This window comes from Callospermophilus lateralis, chromosome 14, assembly GCF_048772815.1.
Source record: "Callospermophilus lateralis isolate mCalLat2 chromosome 14, mCalLat2.hap1, whole genome shotgun sequence".
Classification (NCBI taxonomy): domain Eukaryota; kingdom Metazoa; phylum Chordata; class Mammalia; order Rodentia; family Sciuridae; genus Callospermophilus; species Callospermophilus lateralis.
The window spans coordinates 14,616,064-14,630,099 of record NC_135318.1 but is presented as its reverse complement, the minus strand read 5'-3'; the positions used below and the strand labels follow the sequence as shown (position 1 = coordinate 14,630,099).

Below are 14,036 nucleotides of genomic sequence, written 5' to 3'. Positions count from 1 at the left end.
AATAAGGCAGGTTCTGAGGAGTGATTTGGGGGATGAGTAGGTGAAGATAGTGCAAGAGTTGGGTTTAAGGGATGGGTGTAACTTTAGTTCTTAATGTGTTTTGTGACAGGAGGAAATGGTTAAATGGAAACATCTAGAAGCCTGAAATTCAGGCTGGAGGTGAAGACTTGAGATGATGTTATGCTTTGCATGGGTCTCCAATTTCGTGTGTTAGAAACTTAATCCCCAAAGCTACAGGGTTGGGAGGGGAAGGCCTAATGAGAGGTAATCAGGTCATAAGTGCCCTGTCCTCATGAAAGGATTAATGGCATTATCAAGGGAGTGTGTATTATCTAGAGAACGGGTTGTTATAAAAGCAGTTCAGTTCCCATTTTCTCTTGGCCTTTGGTATTCTACCATAGGATGCCACAGCTGGAAGGCCCTTGTCAAATGGCAACAACTTAGTATTGGACTTCCTAGCCTTCAGAATTGTGAGAATTTTTTTTTTTTTTTTTACAAATTAGTCAGTCTGGCATTCTGTTAAAGCAACACAAAACGAAGACAGATGGATTTTGATGTCAGTCATTTCTTATTAAAAAAATCTAAGCGGCACTAGGGGACATAACATGGAACAAAATGCACATGGCGCTTGCCCTGGTGGAGCTTACAGTTGCCTGGTGAAAACTGTACATTAAGCAAGGTAATTACAAGGCCCTGGATATTTATGAAGTACAGAATGTCAGACTCGGGAACTGTGCAAACCGTAGAGAACAAGTTCCATACGTGCGTGCCCATGCCCCTGATCTCCCACACTACAGTTGTGACAAGGAGTGAGCACAAGTTGGGTCCAAACCGTTAAGTAATCACTTCTCTGCAGATTCTAAGCCAGAAGGTCTACGCCTCACCAGGGCAGGTTTGGAATCTCCAACTAGCTCGTAAACTGGGAAGGAGAATGCATTCAATCTGTGGTGACTATACAGCTCAAGTAAGAACCAGTGAACAAGCTGGAGACCTCTGTTACCTTTGTACTTAAACTGGTCAAACACATGGGGCCCACAATTTGTTCAGAGCTGGATCGCTTGCTCAGGGAGCAGCCACCAGGAGAGTTACAGAGTTCACTTACACGGGTGCAATTTTCAACCCACATGCATCTCCAACATCTGGGTGGAGGGAGAGGTAAAGGGTCAAAACTAAAGCCTTATATTAACGTCCAGCTTTTGTGGGAACCAGCATCCCCAATGCGAAATCGCAGTAACCCCGAGTTGGGGGCGTGAGCGCCGACACCTACGGCAGTTGGGGGAGAACAATGAACTACAGGGGAGGCATCTGAGGGTGAGCGAATTCGGAAATCCAGGCCCCACGCCGGCAGACAGCGGAACACAGCGTTCCGAAACTCCACGCCTGCGCCGTCCGCGTGCCCCCACTGGGAGTCGCGGCTGGGCACAGGAAAGCGCAAGTAGCCAAGGCCCAGACTTAACCGCGAGCCTGCAGGTGGAGGGCGGGGGAGCGCGCGAGCGTGAGCGTGCGCACGCGCAGAGCTGCCGTCGGCCCGCGCCCGGAGCGCGGGAGAAGAGACGCAGACCTCAGACAGGAGCCGCGCCTCGGTGAGTGCTCCCCCTCCCCTTTCTCCCGGAGTGCCTTGCGCGCGCCCGGTGGGCGGGGGGGAGGGGAGGCGGCGGTGGCAGCCATGTTGTTGTGAGTCTCTGTGTCTCACCCTCGGTACTTCGGTGGTTCGGAGGAGGAGGAGGGGGAGGAGAAGGAGGAGGTGGGGTGGGGGGGAGGGAGGTAGGAGGAGAAAGAAGACATTGCCGCCACCGAAGGCGGAGGAGGGGGAGGACGGCCAAGAGCGACGCCGCCGGTGCCCAACGGTCGGTGTTCCCGGCTGAGGCAGCGCGGCCGCAGCAGCCCTGTAAGTCAGCCCGCGCGTGCTTCCTCGCTCGTCCTTCGGCGCCGCGGGGGCTGGCTCCGGGCTTTGTGTGGCGGCCTCGGCGGGAGCAGACCGCCGGCGGGAGGGCGGACGGGGCCTGCGGGCGCCCGTGCCGACGGCGGCCTGGGCCCGCTCGCACAATGCAGGGGGAGGGGATCCGGAAGGGGGTGTGCGCGGCGCGGCCCTCCCGCCGCCTCCGCCGGCCGGGCCCGGGGCCGCCACCACTTCTCGCTCGGCTCCCGCGCGTCGGGGGCCGGAGACCCCGAGTCTGCCCGCCGCCCGCCCCGGCGCTCGGGGCTCGGAGAGTGGGGGGAGGCTGGGTGGATCGCGAGCAGCGTGCGAGGTGGAAGTGAAGAGGAAGAAGTGGGTTCGTGAAAACAAGTGTGGGGATCCTCGAGGGCCCCGCCGTCCAGGAGGAGCTTGGGGCAGACCGATGTGGGTATGAAAGAAACAGTGACTCGGGTTCGTGTTGTTTAGGTGCCATTCGTAAGGAATGTTCTGTTTTGTTCGAGGAACAGATTTCCATACTCAGAAAAAATATGTAAATCAAAACCAAAGGCAAGGTAAGCGGCTTCAGGTACTTGAGCAGTAGTTTTGTGTCTGAATGGGATCAAATTTGGGGGAAATCCATTGTGAAAAGTTATGGCCACACACGTGCAGGTTGGTGTTACTTCTGAGAACACAGCGGGAGAAAACCCACTTTTCTTAGCTTTACATTCTAATGTTTAAACTTTTGGGGGAAGGGCATGAATCGCCGACATGTTAGGTGCAATAAGACAAATCACCTCGAGACTTGGTACTTTGAGCTTTATTACTTAAGAAAACTAGTGGCGGAATTTTTTTGATTAAAAAACTTTAAGGAAAATGCTTAAGAGAAATATAATACCAGTAAAGATATTGTATGTCACGAAAGCAATTTTAATAATAAAGAACTACCCTTAGAATTTTCAGGGCTTGTTCCTTGCTTAGGTGACTCTTCACCATGTGACCAGGAGTGTTAGTGTATGGTTGAAGAAATTCTGGCCAGGAATCCTGTTAAAAATAGAATGATGAATATTTTTAATTGGTTAGTAAGTTTTTGTTTTTATTCACTTAGTATCCATTCTGCTTTTTAAAACGATTTGCTTCATTAGTAAATAAAATAATTGATGGTATTTCCCTCGGGTCAAGACTGTCTTTCAGATTCCAATATTTGATGAAATTGAGTTGTGTAGCTGTATCCAGTTTTGTTTTTGGTTTGGTGTTTTTGAGGGCAGTTATTTAATACACCAAAAAAGTTACACTAAAATTAAAGTTATATATCAGAAACTTCATAGACTAAGTTCAGGTTTTTTTTCCTTCTAAGTTTTCTTATTATTGGGTTCCTGTATAAGTCTAGCTATTTTTAACTTCCAGGTAGATTTGCCATTAACAAATTTAATTCCCCTAACAATTTTAGTGGTTTAGTTTTAACATAGTCTCCTTAATTTGTCTGGAGTTCACAATTCCCTTAAATGTTTCAATGTTCAGTGAGATTTCAAAGTAACTTTTTAAAGAATCCAAAAATTAAATACATTTAAATTGATTTTTACAAGGCTGAATTTTCTTAGGCATTACAAATGTATACAATTCAGTCAACACAGATATTGATATTTGAATTTTGTTTTTCTTAAATTTTCCAAACTTGTTTACAAATCTTTCTGATGGTTAAAGATAATTTATCTCCCTGAATATGCACTTATCCAAGTTAGCAAAAGTATTTGTGAGCAGAAATTTGGGCCAGGTGGTGACATTCAGAGCCAATCTTTGTGATCAGACAGCCAGCCTCCTTTATGCTTTACTTGTGCTGGAAATAGAAGGAAACAGGGCCTTGCACATGCTGGGCCAGAGCTCCTCCACTGAGCTACATCTCAACTCTGCCTCCTTTTTAAAATTAAGAAGTCACTGACAAAGTCTTCATAATTTTAAGTGGAGGTTGGTTTAAAGATTTTGTTGAGTTTCGAGGATATGAAAATATTCTGTATTTTTTCATATTGAAATTAATGAGTACAACTAAGTTAAACAAATTTTTTTTTAAAAAATAATAAACTACAGTATCTGAATATTCAAATCTCACATGGCTTTGTTTGACTTGAATTCACAGCTTGAGGCCATTTTGCTAACAGGTGTGATGAAGATAAAAATTGTACTTCTATCTGGGAAAATTGATTTGTGACCTATTAAATAGGTTTCTTGCTGTTTATAAAAAGGCATAACAAGTCTGACTTGCCTCCTATTATCTTTCCTTCTTATTCTTCCATTGGTGAATTTTTAAGAGTGAACTGATCCAGTATGACTGAGGCCCTTCCTCCCTTTCTTTTTGGGAGCCTGCCCCTGCAGAAAACTTTGTTTTGTCTCTTCCTGTAGCCACAAGGGATAGACTCCCTTTTTTGTAGAGGAGAGTACAGTAGTTGTCCAGTGCTACTCAGGACTGGATTAGAATAATTAGGGGACATGATGTTAGGAAACCCACTTGGTGTATACCTAATTTAAGCCTTCCATTGTGGCTCTATCTGGAGTAAAGGAGATGCTTGCATTACCCTCAGTCTTTTTGTCTTTTACTCAGTTCTGAATTCTGGTTTGGTAGAAAAAATTTTCCTCAAATCCTATTATTCAGAAGCTAATATTTTAATAGTGATTTTTATTTCTGACAGTATATAGATAGAAAACAGTTTTCATTAAAAACTTTGTGCTTTGTGTGTTGAAAAGTGCATTTATGGAGAGAGATTTTTCAAGCTTTTACAGTAAATGAAGCACTAGAGGAAGGTGTATGATAAATGAATTTTCTTAAGAGTTTTAGATAGCATTATGTTTAGAGACACAGTAGTTTTTAAGTGATTTTTTTGCTCTTTCAATAAGTCAAAAGATCAAACTTCTTTATAAGTGAAAAATTAACATTTGGCATAATTAACAAGTATCGCCTAGAGAGTGATTTTAATTCTTAGTGGAATTGTAGATAACATTTGTCTTTCATTGACCTTTTTTTTTTTTAATGGAAAGTTTTGATTCTTGGCGGATTCATTTTTATATTTTGCTGTGTTTTAAAGAATTTAAAATGATTGGTCATTCAAGCATGTTGGCAAGAGGATTATTTTCACTCTGCATATTTAGCTACTGTAATCCTACTGATTTTCAGGTTACATATCTGGTTTTCACTTAAATTCTTGGAAGGACATAAGACGTGAAACATCCACATATGCACACATTATATCTCCAAATACAAAAAAGAAAGTAATATGAAATGATAAAGGAAAAGAGGAATAGTTGACAAGTCAATGTTTTGATTTAATGCAAATAAGACGGGGGTAGAGAAAATCATTATCTACTTGACAGAATATATATTTGAAACACGGTAGCCTTGAAAAAAGAGTTGGTGGGCTTGGCTATACAATGGTACTAAAAACTATCTAGTTAATAATATCTAGGAAAATAGAATGTTAACACTCAACATCTACAATGTGTGGTGGAATGGGAAAGAAAGGAAGGATTGTGTGTGAGTATATATATATATTCATTCCTGAAAACACCAATAAATATGTAGAGGACTTGGTTTGAGAATAGATCTTTGTGATTTCTATTTTAGTGGTAGACATTTGAAGAATACGAATTCTAGATTTTAATCTGATTTTTTATTTTAGGCATTATTTCGAAAGACTTATTAGGGATCAACGAGATTGTTTTAACTATACACAATTTTTTATCCATTTAAATGTTAAAGAAAGTAAATGAGCAGTAGAGACCTTTACTAGGCAGTCAAATGAAGCAAATTGTAGGTAGAGAAAATATGGTCTGTTTTGGATTTTGTTAACCACCAGAGAAACTATATACAGAAAAGGAGATAACTTGAATATCTCCATAGTATTTTACCAGAACTGTCTGTGTAATTAAATGGAAAGCATTTTTCTGTAATAAAACTCAAAAAATCTTAACATCAATTCAACATGAACCAGTTTAGTTTTGACATTAAGAGAGGGATGATGGCTCCAGGTTTTACCTGTTTCTTTTTCATCTTCTTTTTTTTTTTTTTTTTGTACCAGGGATTGAACCCAGGGGCACTTATCCACAAATCCACATTCCTAGGTTGCTTTAGGACCTTGCTAAGTTACTAAGGCTGGCCTCAACCTCCCAAGTTACTGGGATTATAGGTGTGGGCCTCCATGCCCAGTTCTTTTAATTTCTAAATTACATGATTTTTACATCAGCAAAAATAGAAGTACTAGAGTAAGCTCTCACTAAAGATACATGGCCATTTTTTAAATTATAATTCTTACGGAGGAAATATTCATGGAGTATTGTTTGAAGAGCATTCAGTATATTTGTTAGTCTGATTGCCTATCTTGTGCCAAATTGTCCTTGGGTTTGGTGATAATATGGTCCTTGACCTTGAGGAATTCACAGTGAAGTGTAGAGAAAGAATTAAGCTTTTAATTATAGTGCAGTATACTACCATTATATCTACACATTATATCTCCAAATACAAAAAAAGAAAGTAATATAAAATGTGAAAGGAAAAGAGGATTAGGTGACAAATCGGTGTTTTGATTTAATGTAAATAAAGACGGGGTAAAGAAAATCATTGTCATCTGCTTGATAAAATATATGTTTGAAACACAGTAGCCTTGAAACAATTTACCATGGAGGTGATGTTACAAAGGTGCTGTTCTCTCTCTCTTTTTTTTTTTTTTTTAAAGAGAGAGTGAGAGAGAGAGAATTTCTTTTTTAATATTTATTTTTTAGTTCTCGGTGGACACAACATCTTTGTTTTGTATGTGGTGCTGAGGATCGAACCCGGGCTGCACGCATGCCAGGCATCCCCAGCCCCAAAGGTGCTGTTCTTACCTCGGTAGAGAATGCTGGATCAGGAAAAGCTTTTGATAAGGGGTAAAGCTGAATCTTTAAAAAAGTATAGAGAAGTTACTTTAGCCAAAAGATGAATGAGATGGTATTCAACCAGAGAGACTAAAATATAAAAGTGATCTTGATGGGGGAAATTGACAAGAGTTTAAAGTATAGATATATAAGTAGAATTGTCAAAAGGTATAGAGTGATAGGAGCCCATCAGAATGAAGGGCTTCATCTAATATGAACAGTCCTGAAGACTTTGGAAATCAGGATTTAATTTAGAAAGATTTAGATCATATTCTCTTTTAACTCATTACATAATTAACTATGGAATTTCTAGATTATGTTGGGAATTAGGTATATAACTTTCTGGAGGGACCAAGAATAGTTAATTATGAAACCTTGTATCTGTTATGGGAATGTTGTTGAAGGTATTTTCTATTTACAACTGTATTTTATAATATCCCATATAAAAATTTTGTTTTAATGCTTAATGCTAGGAATAAATTTGCCTTTAGGGAATTGGTCTCATTTCTTTTTTGTGGATGAGGTTGTATATAACACTGTTTTTTTCTTCTTTTGTCTTGGATCATCAGAAGTAAGATAGTAAATTTAGAGTTTATGTACTACTTTTGTTATTCAGTATCTGCTTTGTGCCAGATGAGGTGGTGCACTCCTATCATTCCAGCAGTTCAGGAAGGTGAGGCAGAGGATCACAAGTTCAAAACTAGCCTCAGCAACTTAGTATCTGCTTTGTTATTTTAAACAAGAATTTAGTTTTTGTTTTATTGTGTGTATTTCTTATGAGGTAAGTTGTTGACATTTTTCCATTTAAATGAATAGAGAGTAAATTTTACTTAAATTATACTGAAGAGTCTTTCTACCACAGAAACTTTAAAAAATATATGAATATGTAGTTTGCTACTTAATCTTGAAAATAACCTAGATTCATTTGGTTTCTTTTTCAGCCAGTCTGTCTAGTTGTTTGGTATTTTGTGGTACTGGGAATTGAACCCAGGACCTTACATGCACTAGGCAAGTGCTTTACCACCAAGTTATATCCTCGGTCCTTTTTGTTTTCTAAGCAACAACTTTCCCTTTTTTAAACTTAAGTGTCTTTAGAAAATTGGTTTGATTTATTGGGAAACAAAGGATTGCAAACTTGGGTTGGGGTTGTGGCCCAGTGAGGCATTGGATTCGATCCTCAGCACCACACTAAAAAATAATTAAATAAATAAACAAAATATAGATATTGTGTCCATGTATAACTTAAAAAAATAAAAAATGATCACAAACTCAAGACTTAGTCTTTGAATACGTGAGGAACTTTAAAAATAAAAATTTGTGCTCAGTGCAGTGGCTCATGCCTGTGATTCTAGCTATTCTTGGCAAGAGAATTCCGACTTTGAGGCCAGCATGGTCAATTTAGCAAGACCCTGTCTCAGAATAAAAAGGGGTGGGCATATAGCTCAGTGGCAGAGCATCTGCCTAGCATGTGTGAGGCCCTGTGTTCACTCTCTAGTATTGTTTAAAAAAACAAAAACATTAATTTATACTCATCATCAAAAAGGTTCTTCTTAATTCAAAGATTTGTATAACTTCTTAGACTATTCATAAGTCATAGTAAACATTTTAAAGCCTTTAGCTGTCACAAGTTAGGAATTTTATAGACAAAAAATTGAATCGCTGTTCTACCTAGCCTACACAAGAAAGTTGAAATACTTACTATAGGTCACATTCATTTTTCTGTAAGTTGTTTTGGGAATACTACTTAAGTTATTTTTTTGTGTTGGTATTTACATAAAGAGTTAAGATGATACTGGGTTAAAGTTAAAAAAGTTAATTGGAGGCCTTCTTAGAACCTTTACTGTGATACTAACAGTACTGGGAGGTTGAGCATGTGCTCAGCTTGCCAGAGGGTTAGGGATTCAGGGAAACAGCATATTCTAAAGGTATTGGACAGGAAACTGATTTTTTTTTTATTGGTTCTCAAAAACATTACAATGATCTTGACATATCATATATCATACATTTGGTTCAAATAGGGCATGAATTCTTATTTTTACCACATGTACAGATTGCAGAAAAATTAGTTGGTGCTGGTCCCGGGGCATACATCTGTAATCCCAGCTGCTTGGGAGGCTGAGGCAGGAGGAACTCAAGTTCAAAGCCAGCCCCAGCAACTTGTATTGTCTCGAAAAAATTTAAAAGGGCTGGAGTTGGGGTTCAGTGGTTAAGTTCCCCTGCTCAATTCCCTGGTACCAAAAAAAAAAAACAACAAAAAACAAAACAGAGTTAGTGAATAAAGACCATGCTTTGAAAAATTCTAAAGAGAGCATCCTTTTAAAAATGTATTAAAGTGCTAGAGATTTAGCTCAGTGTAGAGCATTTACCTAGCACAGAACTATCCTAGGTTTGATCCCTAGCATTGCCCTAGGGTGGGGGTGGAGTGTGCTGCTTCAAGTGGTTTTTATTTTTTTCCAGTTATCTCTGACCATCCATTCAAACAGCCTAATTAACATTGCTTAAGTTATTTTTCTGTTTCTATGTTTTAATTGATAATATGTTACAGTTGCAAATGACTAGATAGCCATATGAGACAAGTTTTCACTTGTTAAGCATTCAGCCTGGTACTAATAGGAACTAAAAATAGCGTAATATTTCTACTATCACTCTTAGGTGATAAAGCTCAGAAACTATAGTGCATTTAAGCTGTGGTTGATATAGGACCTTTTTCAAAAAAAAAAAAAGTTGTTTTTTTTCCTAACATTAATGAGCCTTACAACACAAGAAATACAAAGACAGACCCAGCAGTCTTCTCCTTTACTAAAGTTGAATTATGTATTTATTCATATTTCCCACAAGAGTCATATATTGTCCCCCTCCCTTTCCTGAATAAAAATGGGGTTCTATATATATCAGCCAACATGGTATTTTTACTTAACACCATGGACTTTTAAAATGTTAGTACATATAATTTTTTTTTTTTTTAAAACCAGGGATTGAACCCAGAGGCACTTAACCACTTAGCCACATCCACAGCTTCTTCCCTCCACCCAACCGTGCCCCTTTAAAAATATTTTATTTAGGGATGGGGTCTCACCAAGTTCTGAGGCTGACTTTGAACTTGTGATCCTTCTGCCTCAGCCTCCCTGCCAAGCCCTGAGATTACTGGCCTGGGCCAGAGCACCTGGCTGAGTATTTGTACATATAACTTTAGTAATAATTTTTAGTGCATGACCTTTTATTGTTTTTAAATCATTTTCCCGTTGTTGAGTTTAGTTTTTTAAACCATGTAAGCTGTGGTGTAGTAAATATTCTTATAACAGTCAACTTTGTTATTTTGACACTGCTGTTTGTGTGAAGTAAACTCCCAGAAGAGAATCTTTTGGGTCAAAAGATTTTATATTGATTTTAAACAAACAAAAAATGTTCATCTATTGTGGTCAGTCATTAATACTTTAGGAAGCAATATATTACTTCTCTTGGTCTTTGGTAACCCTGTGAGGGAGGTTTTTCTGATTGCAAATCTGGAAATATGATCAGAGGGTTTAAGTAATCCCAGTTCTTTCTGCCAGGGACAGCCTTGGAACTATAATCTAGATCTTTTGATTCTGGTTTCTTTTATACCATGAGGAAAATTACCAACTTTTTTTTTTTTTTTTTAGTTGAAAAACTGCAACGTTGTGTATATTTTCCTTAGCCATATAATGATATGTAAAGGTTACATCCCTTAGTCACTCCAGCAGATTAAAAAAATTTCTGTGCCTCCCTATCTCCCCACCCAGAATAATTTATACATGTGCCTTGGGCAGGTGGGATTTCAGCATCTCTAGGGTTTTTTGTTTTGTTTTGTTTTTTGGTACCAGGAATTGAGCTCATGGACACTCAACCATTGAGCCCCATTCCCAGCCCTATTTTGTATTTTGTGTAGAGACAGGGTCTCACTGAGTTGCATAGCACCTCTCCATTGCTGAGGGTTGCTTTGAACTCAAGATCCTCCTGTCTCAGCCTCCCGAGCTGCTGGAATTACAGGCATGCATATACCACCGCACCTGGCATCTCTGGTTTTTAAAAGCCTAGCAATCTAGATTCTGATGTAATGTGAGGGTTTGAGAACGAGTGATCTTAAAATTGTAGTGTTTGTAATTCTTGAGGGGCACATGAAAAGTTTCAAAATGTCTGCATTTGGCTTTCTGAGAATCAATTACAGGTCCTCATCTTGTGTACTAAGAAAGCCATAATTTTGATCCAGCCCAAATTTACTGTGGTATATTTGACCCCAGATGCTTAAACTTTCTGGGTACCAAAGGTTACCTTTCTTTAGTTATTAATCCTGTCTTATGTGCATTGCTGTGAGAAGTGAAACAGAACAGCAGAACTGAGAGTATTTTGGCCTCCATTGGTATCTTCCAAATTCACATCAGTGATAGTCATACGTACTAGGAGTAATGACAACTTTTTTAAAATTTGCCTCTTCCTGGTGTGTCTTCAAAGAACAATACCAAAATATTTTCAGAAGTATATGAATCACATATATAATGGCATACTGTCAAATATATTTGAGTTTAAATATATGATTCATTTGATTCCGTATTTTCAGTTTGAGGAGTGTAACAAAAGACAAAGGCAGAATTAATTAGAATGTAACTATTCCTTAAAATTAGGTGGTGGGAGAATACTTAGATCTACAGTGCGGTTTTTGCTTTGTTAAAACCCAATTGTCATGAAGGTATGGCTAGAGATATTTATGATGTAATAGGTACTAAGTATACATGTAAATTCTTTTATATTGCCTCTAAAACTGCTAGAAACTTACAAATGAAACTAAATGAGAATATTTTTAAGTGATACTTTATTTATTGAAGAGAGATTTTTCTGTCCTTTATAAGTCATGATACATGATATGTACAGCAGTATTTATGTTAGGAAAAATATAGTCTTGTTTGCATATGGTAGTAACATTCCTTTGAGAGAAACTTGTTTTTAGTGTTCAGATGTAGCATTTTACTAACTACCCTATGAGGTCGTTGATTTTCAAGTTAACATTGCAGTGGAAACTGTGTAAATGTGTTTGGTATATATTTTAAGTGTTTTCAAGAACACAAGTAGTGTGCGGGAAATAGACTAAGATTAAAACACTGTCAAATGTAACAATCATGTCTTAATTCTCAGATGTGACCTCTGTTAATCTTTAAACATCACTCTGATTATTTTTTATGTGTGTACATATGTACGTGCTGTATCCTGTTTTTAGATAGGTGAGTTTTTTTTTTTTTTTTTTTTTTACTTTGGTACTGTGGATTGAACCCAGGACCTCATCCATGAAAGTCAAGCAGTCTACTACTGCGCTACATCTCTAGCCTTTTTAAATTTTATTTTTAAGACAGTCTTAATAAATTGCCCAGGCTAACCTTAAACTTGGGATCCTCCTTCCTGTAGCTGAGATTACACACTTAGGCTGTCAAGCTCAGCTTCCTGAAATATTTTATCGTTTTTCCTCCATCCTAATAATAATACTCTCAGTATCCTTCTTTTTGCTTCCTCATAACTATTTGAGCCAGACTTTGAGGAATTTGTGGGATTTGCATATAAAGAGATAAATAATAAAGAGCCATCCAGGTGATTGGTATAGTGTAAATTAAAGGGAAATAGGGAGAAAGTTCTTACCACCTGTGGCAGTTTGTGCTTGATATGGGAAAGAGCATGAGCCTTTTGGAGTCTTGATAATACTGAATCCTTTGCCATGTTAGTAGCTTTGACTGTTAGGGTAGGGAAATAACCACAGTTTCTGTATTTGTAAAGTAGGAATACAATACCTACTTTGCTGTATAGTATGAGAATTAGGTAATAAAGTATTTGGTGTGATCTTTTGGCTTAATATTGAGTGCACCATATATTTTGTTTTGGGGGAGGGAATTGCCTGATTACAAATTCATAAAAAAAAAAAGTCTGTACTTATTTGGAAATCAGTTTGTAGGGGAAAATTTCACATACTAGTCAGAAATATGACTGAGGAAGAAATAAGTGAAATTAAGTTCTTAGAACAGCGTGGACCTGAGCCAGTTAACCTGGAGGAGAGTAGTCTCCTCTGCAAGCTGAAGTTATCCATGCTTTGTATTTAAAATAAAAAAGTGAATATTGTCTGAATTATGTACCTATTCTTCAAGGCCCAGCGTAAATACTTCATTCACATGTTCTTCATGATACTTCTGCCACATGTAGTTTTCTTTTGTTGTTGCTGTAAAAATTTTCAAATTTAGAAGTGGACAAAATAGAGTGAACCCCTGAATATCATCCATATTCAACATTGTGTGAAATTTTTATTTCCATTTTTAAAATTTATATTCATATTTTAAAGGAGTATGCATTTTTCCATATTAAAGGAGTATTTAAAAACCTAAGTTTTCTTACTAATAATGGAGACTTATGAAAATACAATCCTCTGGGCTGGAAAAAGAAAGTAGAAAATTGGTCATAGAAAGAGATTTCTGATTTCTAGGAATGTGTATGTTGACGACACTGACTTTTATGCCAAATTGCGTTCAAAACATAAAAGTTGACTTTTCTTTAATACAGTTGAGCTAATAATACTGTCCCCCCAACCCTGTAGTGTTTTTGGTTTGCTAGTGAAATGAGCATATATGCTCTCCCCATGGAGTACACAGATAAGTAGAAAATGTAAAAGCTGATGATGGGGTTCTTCCTTTATTCTTCAACTAAATGTTAGTTAACTTTGTGTTAACTAACACAATACTCAAGATAATCAACTTAAAGGAAAGTTTTGTTTTGGCTCATGGTTTTAAAGGTTTCAGTATGGTCAGTTAGCCCTGTTGCATTTGGGTATATGGCAAGGCAGTAGTACATCTTGGTACCAATGTGTGGCAGAGGAAGCTGCTCACCTCATAGCAAGCCAGGAAGTTCACCTTAGGGCAGCCTAGAAGCAAAGAGAAAGGAAGAAAAGGTACGGGAGTCCCAGAATACACTTCAAGGATATGCCCCCAGGGATCTAAATTCTTCACATTAGGCTTCACCCCTTAAAGGTCTCATCACTCCCAAAAACCCCACATGGGCTAGGGAATCAGGCCTTTAACACATGGGCCTTTGGGGGAATTTTCCATATCCAAATTGTAGCACTAAGTGCTAGGTATTAGTGACTAGGTATTCAGTGACTCTAGGAAAGTGTGATTCAGTTTTTGTCCTCAGAAAAATCTCAAATTACTAGCTGTTGATAATGAGTAGAAACTTTGAATGTTAAATCATTTTTATT

General features: G+C 38.2%; 1 protein-coding gene across 5 annotated transcripts in view; it reads left to right on the top strand.

Annotated features, from left to right (window-relative positions):
* Nucleotides 1–1,779: 1,779 nt before the first annotated feature.
* Pum2 (pumilio RNA binding family member 2) overlaps nt 1,780–14,036 on the top strand; it is an 87,727-nt gene continuing 75,470 nt past the window's right edge. For 4 of the 5 annotated variants that reach the window (XM_076833899.2, XM_076833898.2, XM_076833897.2 and 1 more), the window contains exon 1: nt 1,780–1,888. The gene's annotated coding sequence lies outside the window, so the exon portion shown is untranslated. Of the gene's footprint in view, nt 1,889–2,238; nt 2,470–14,036 lie in introns of those variants that run through there. The other variant, XM_076833896.2, reaches the window with a different exon arrangement.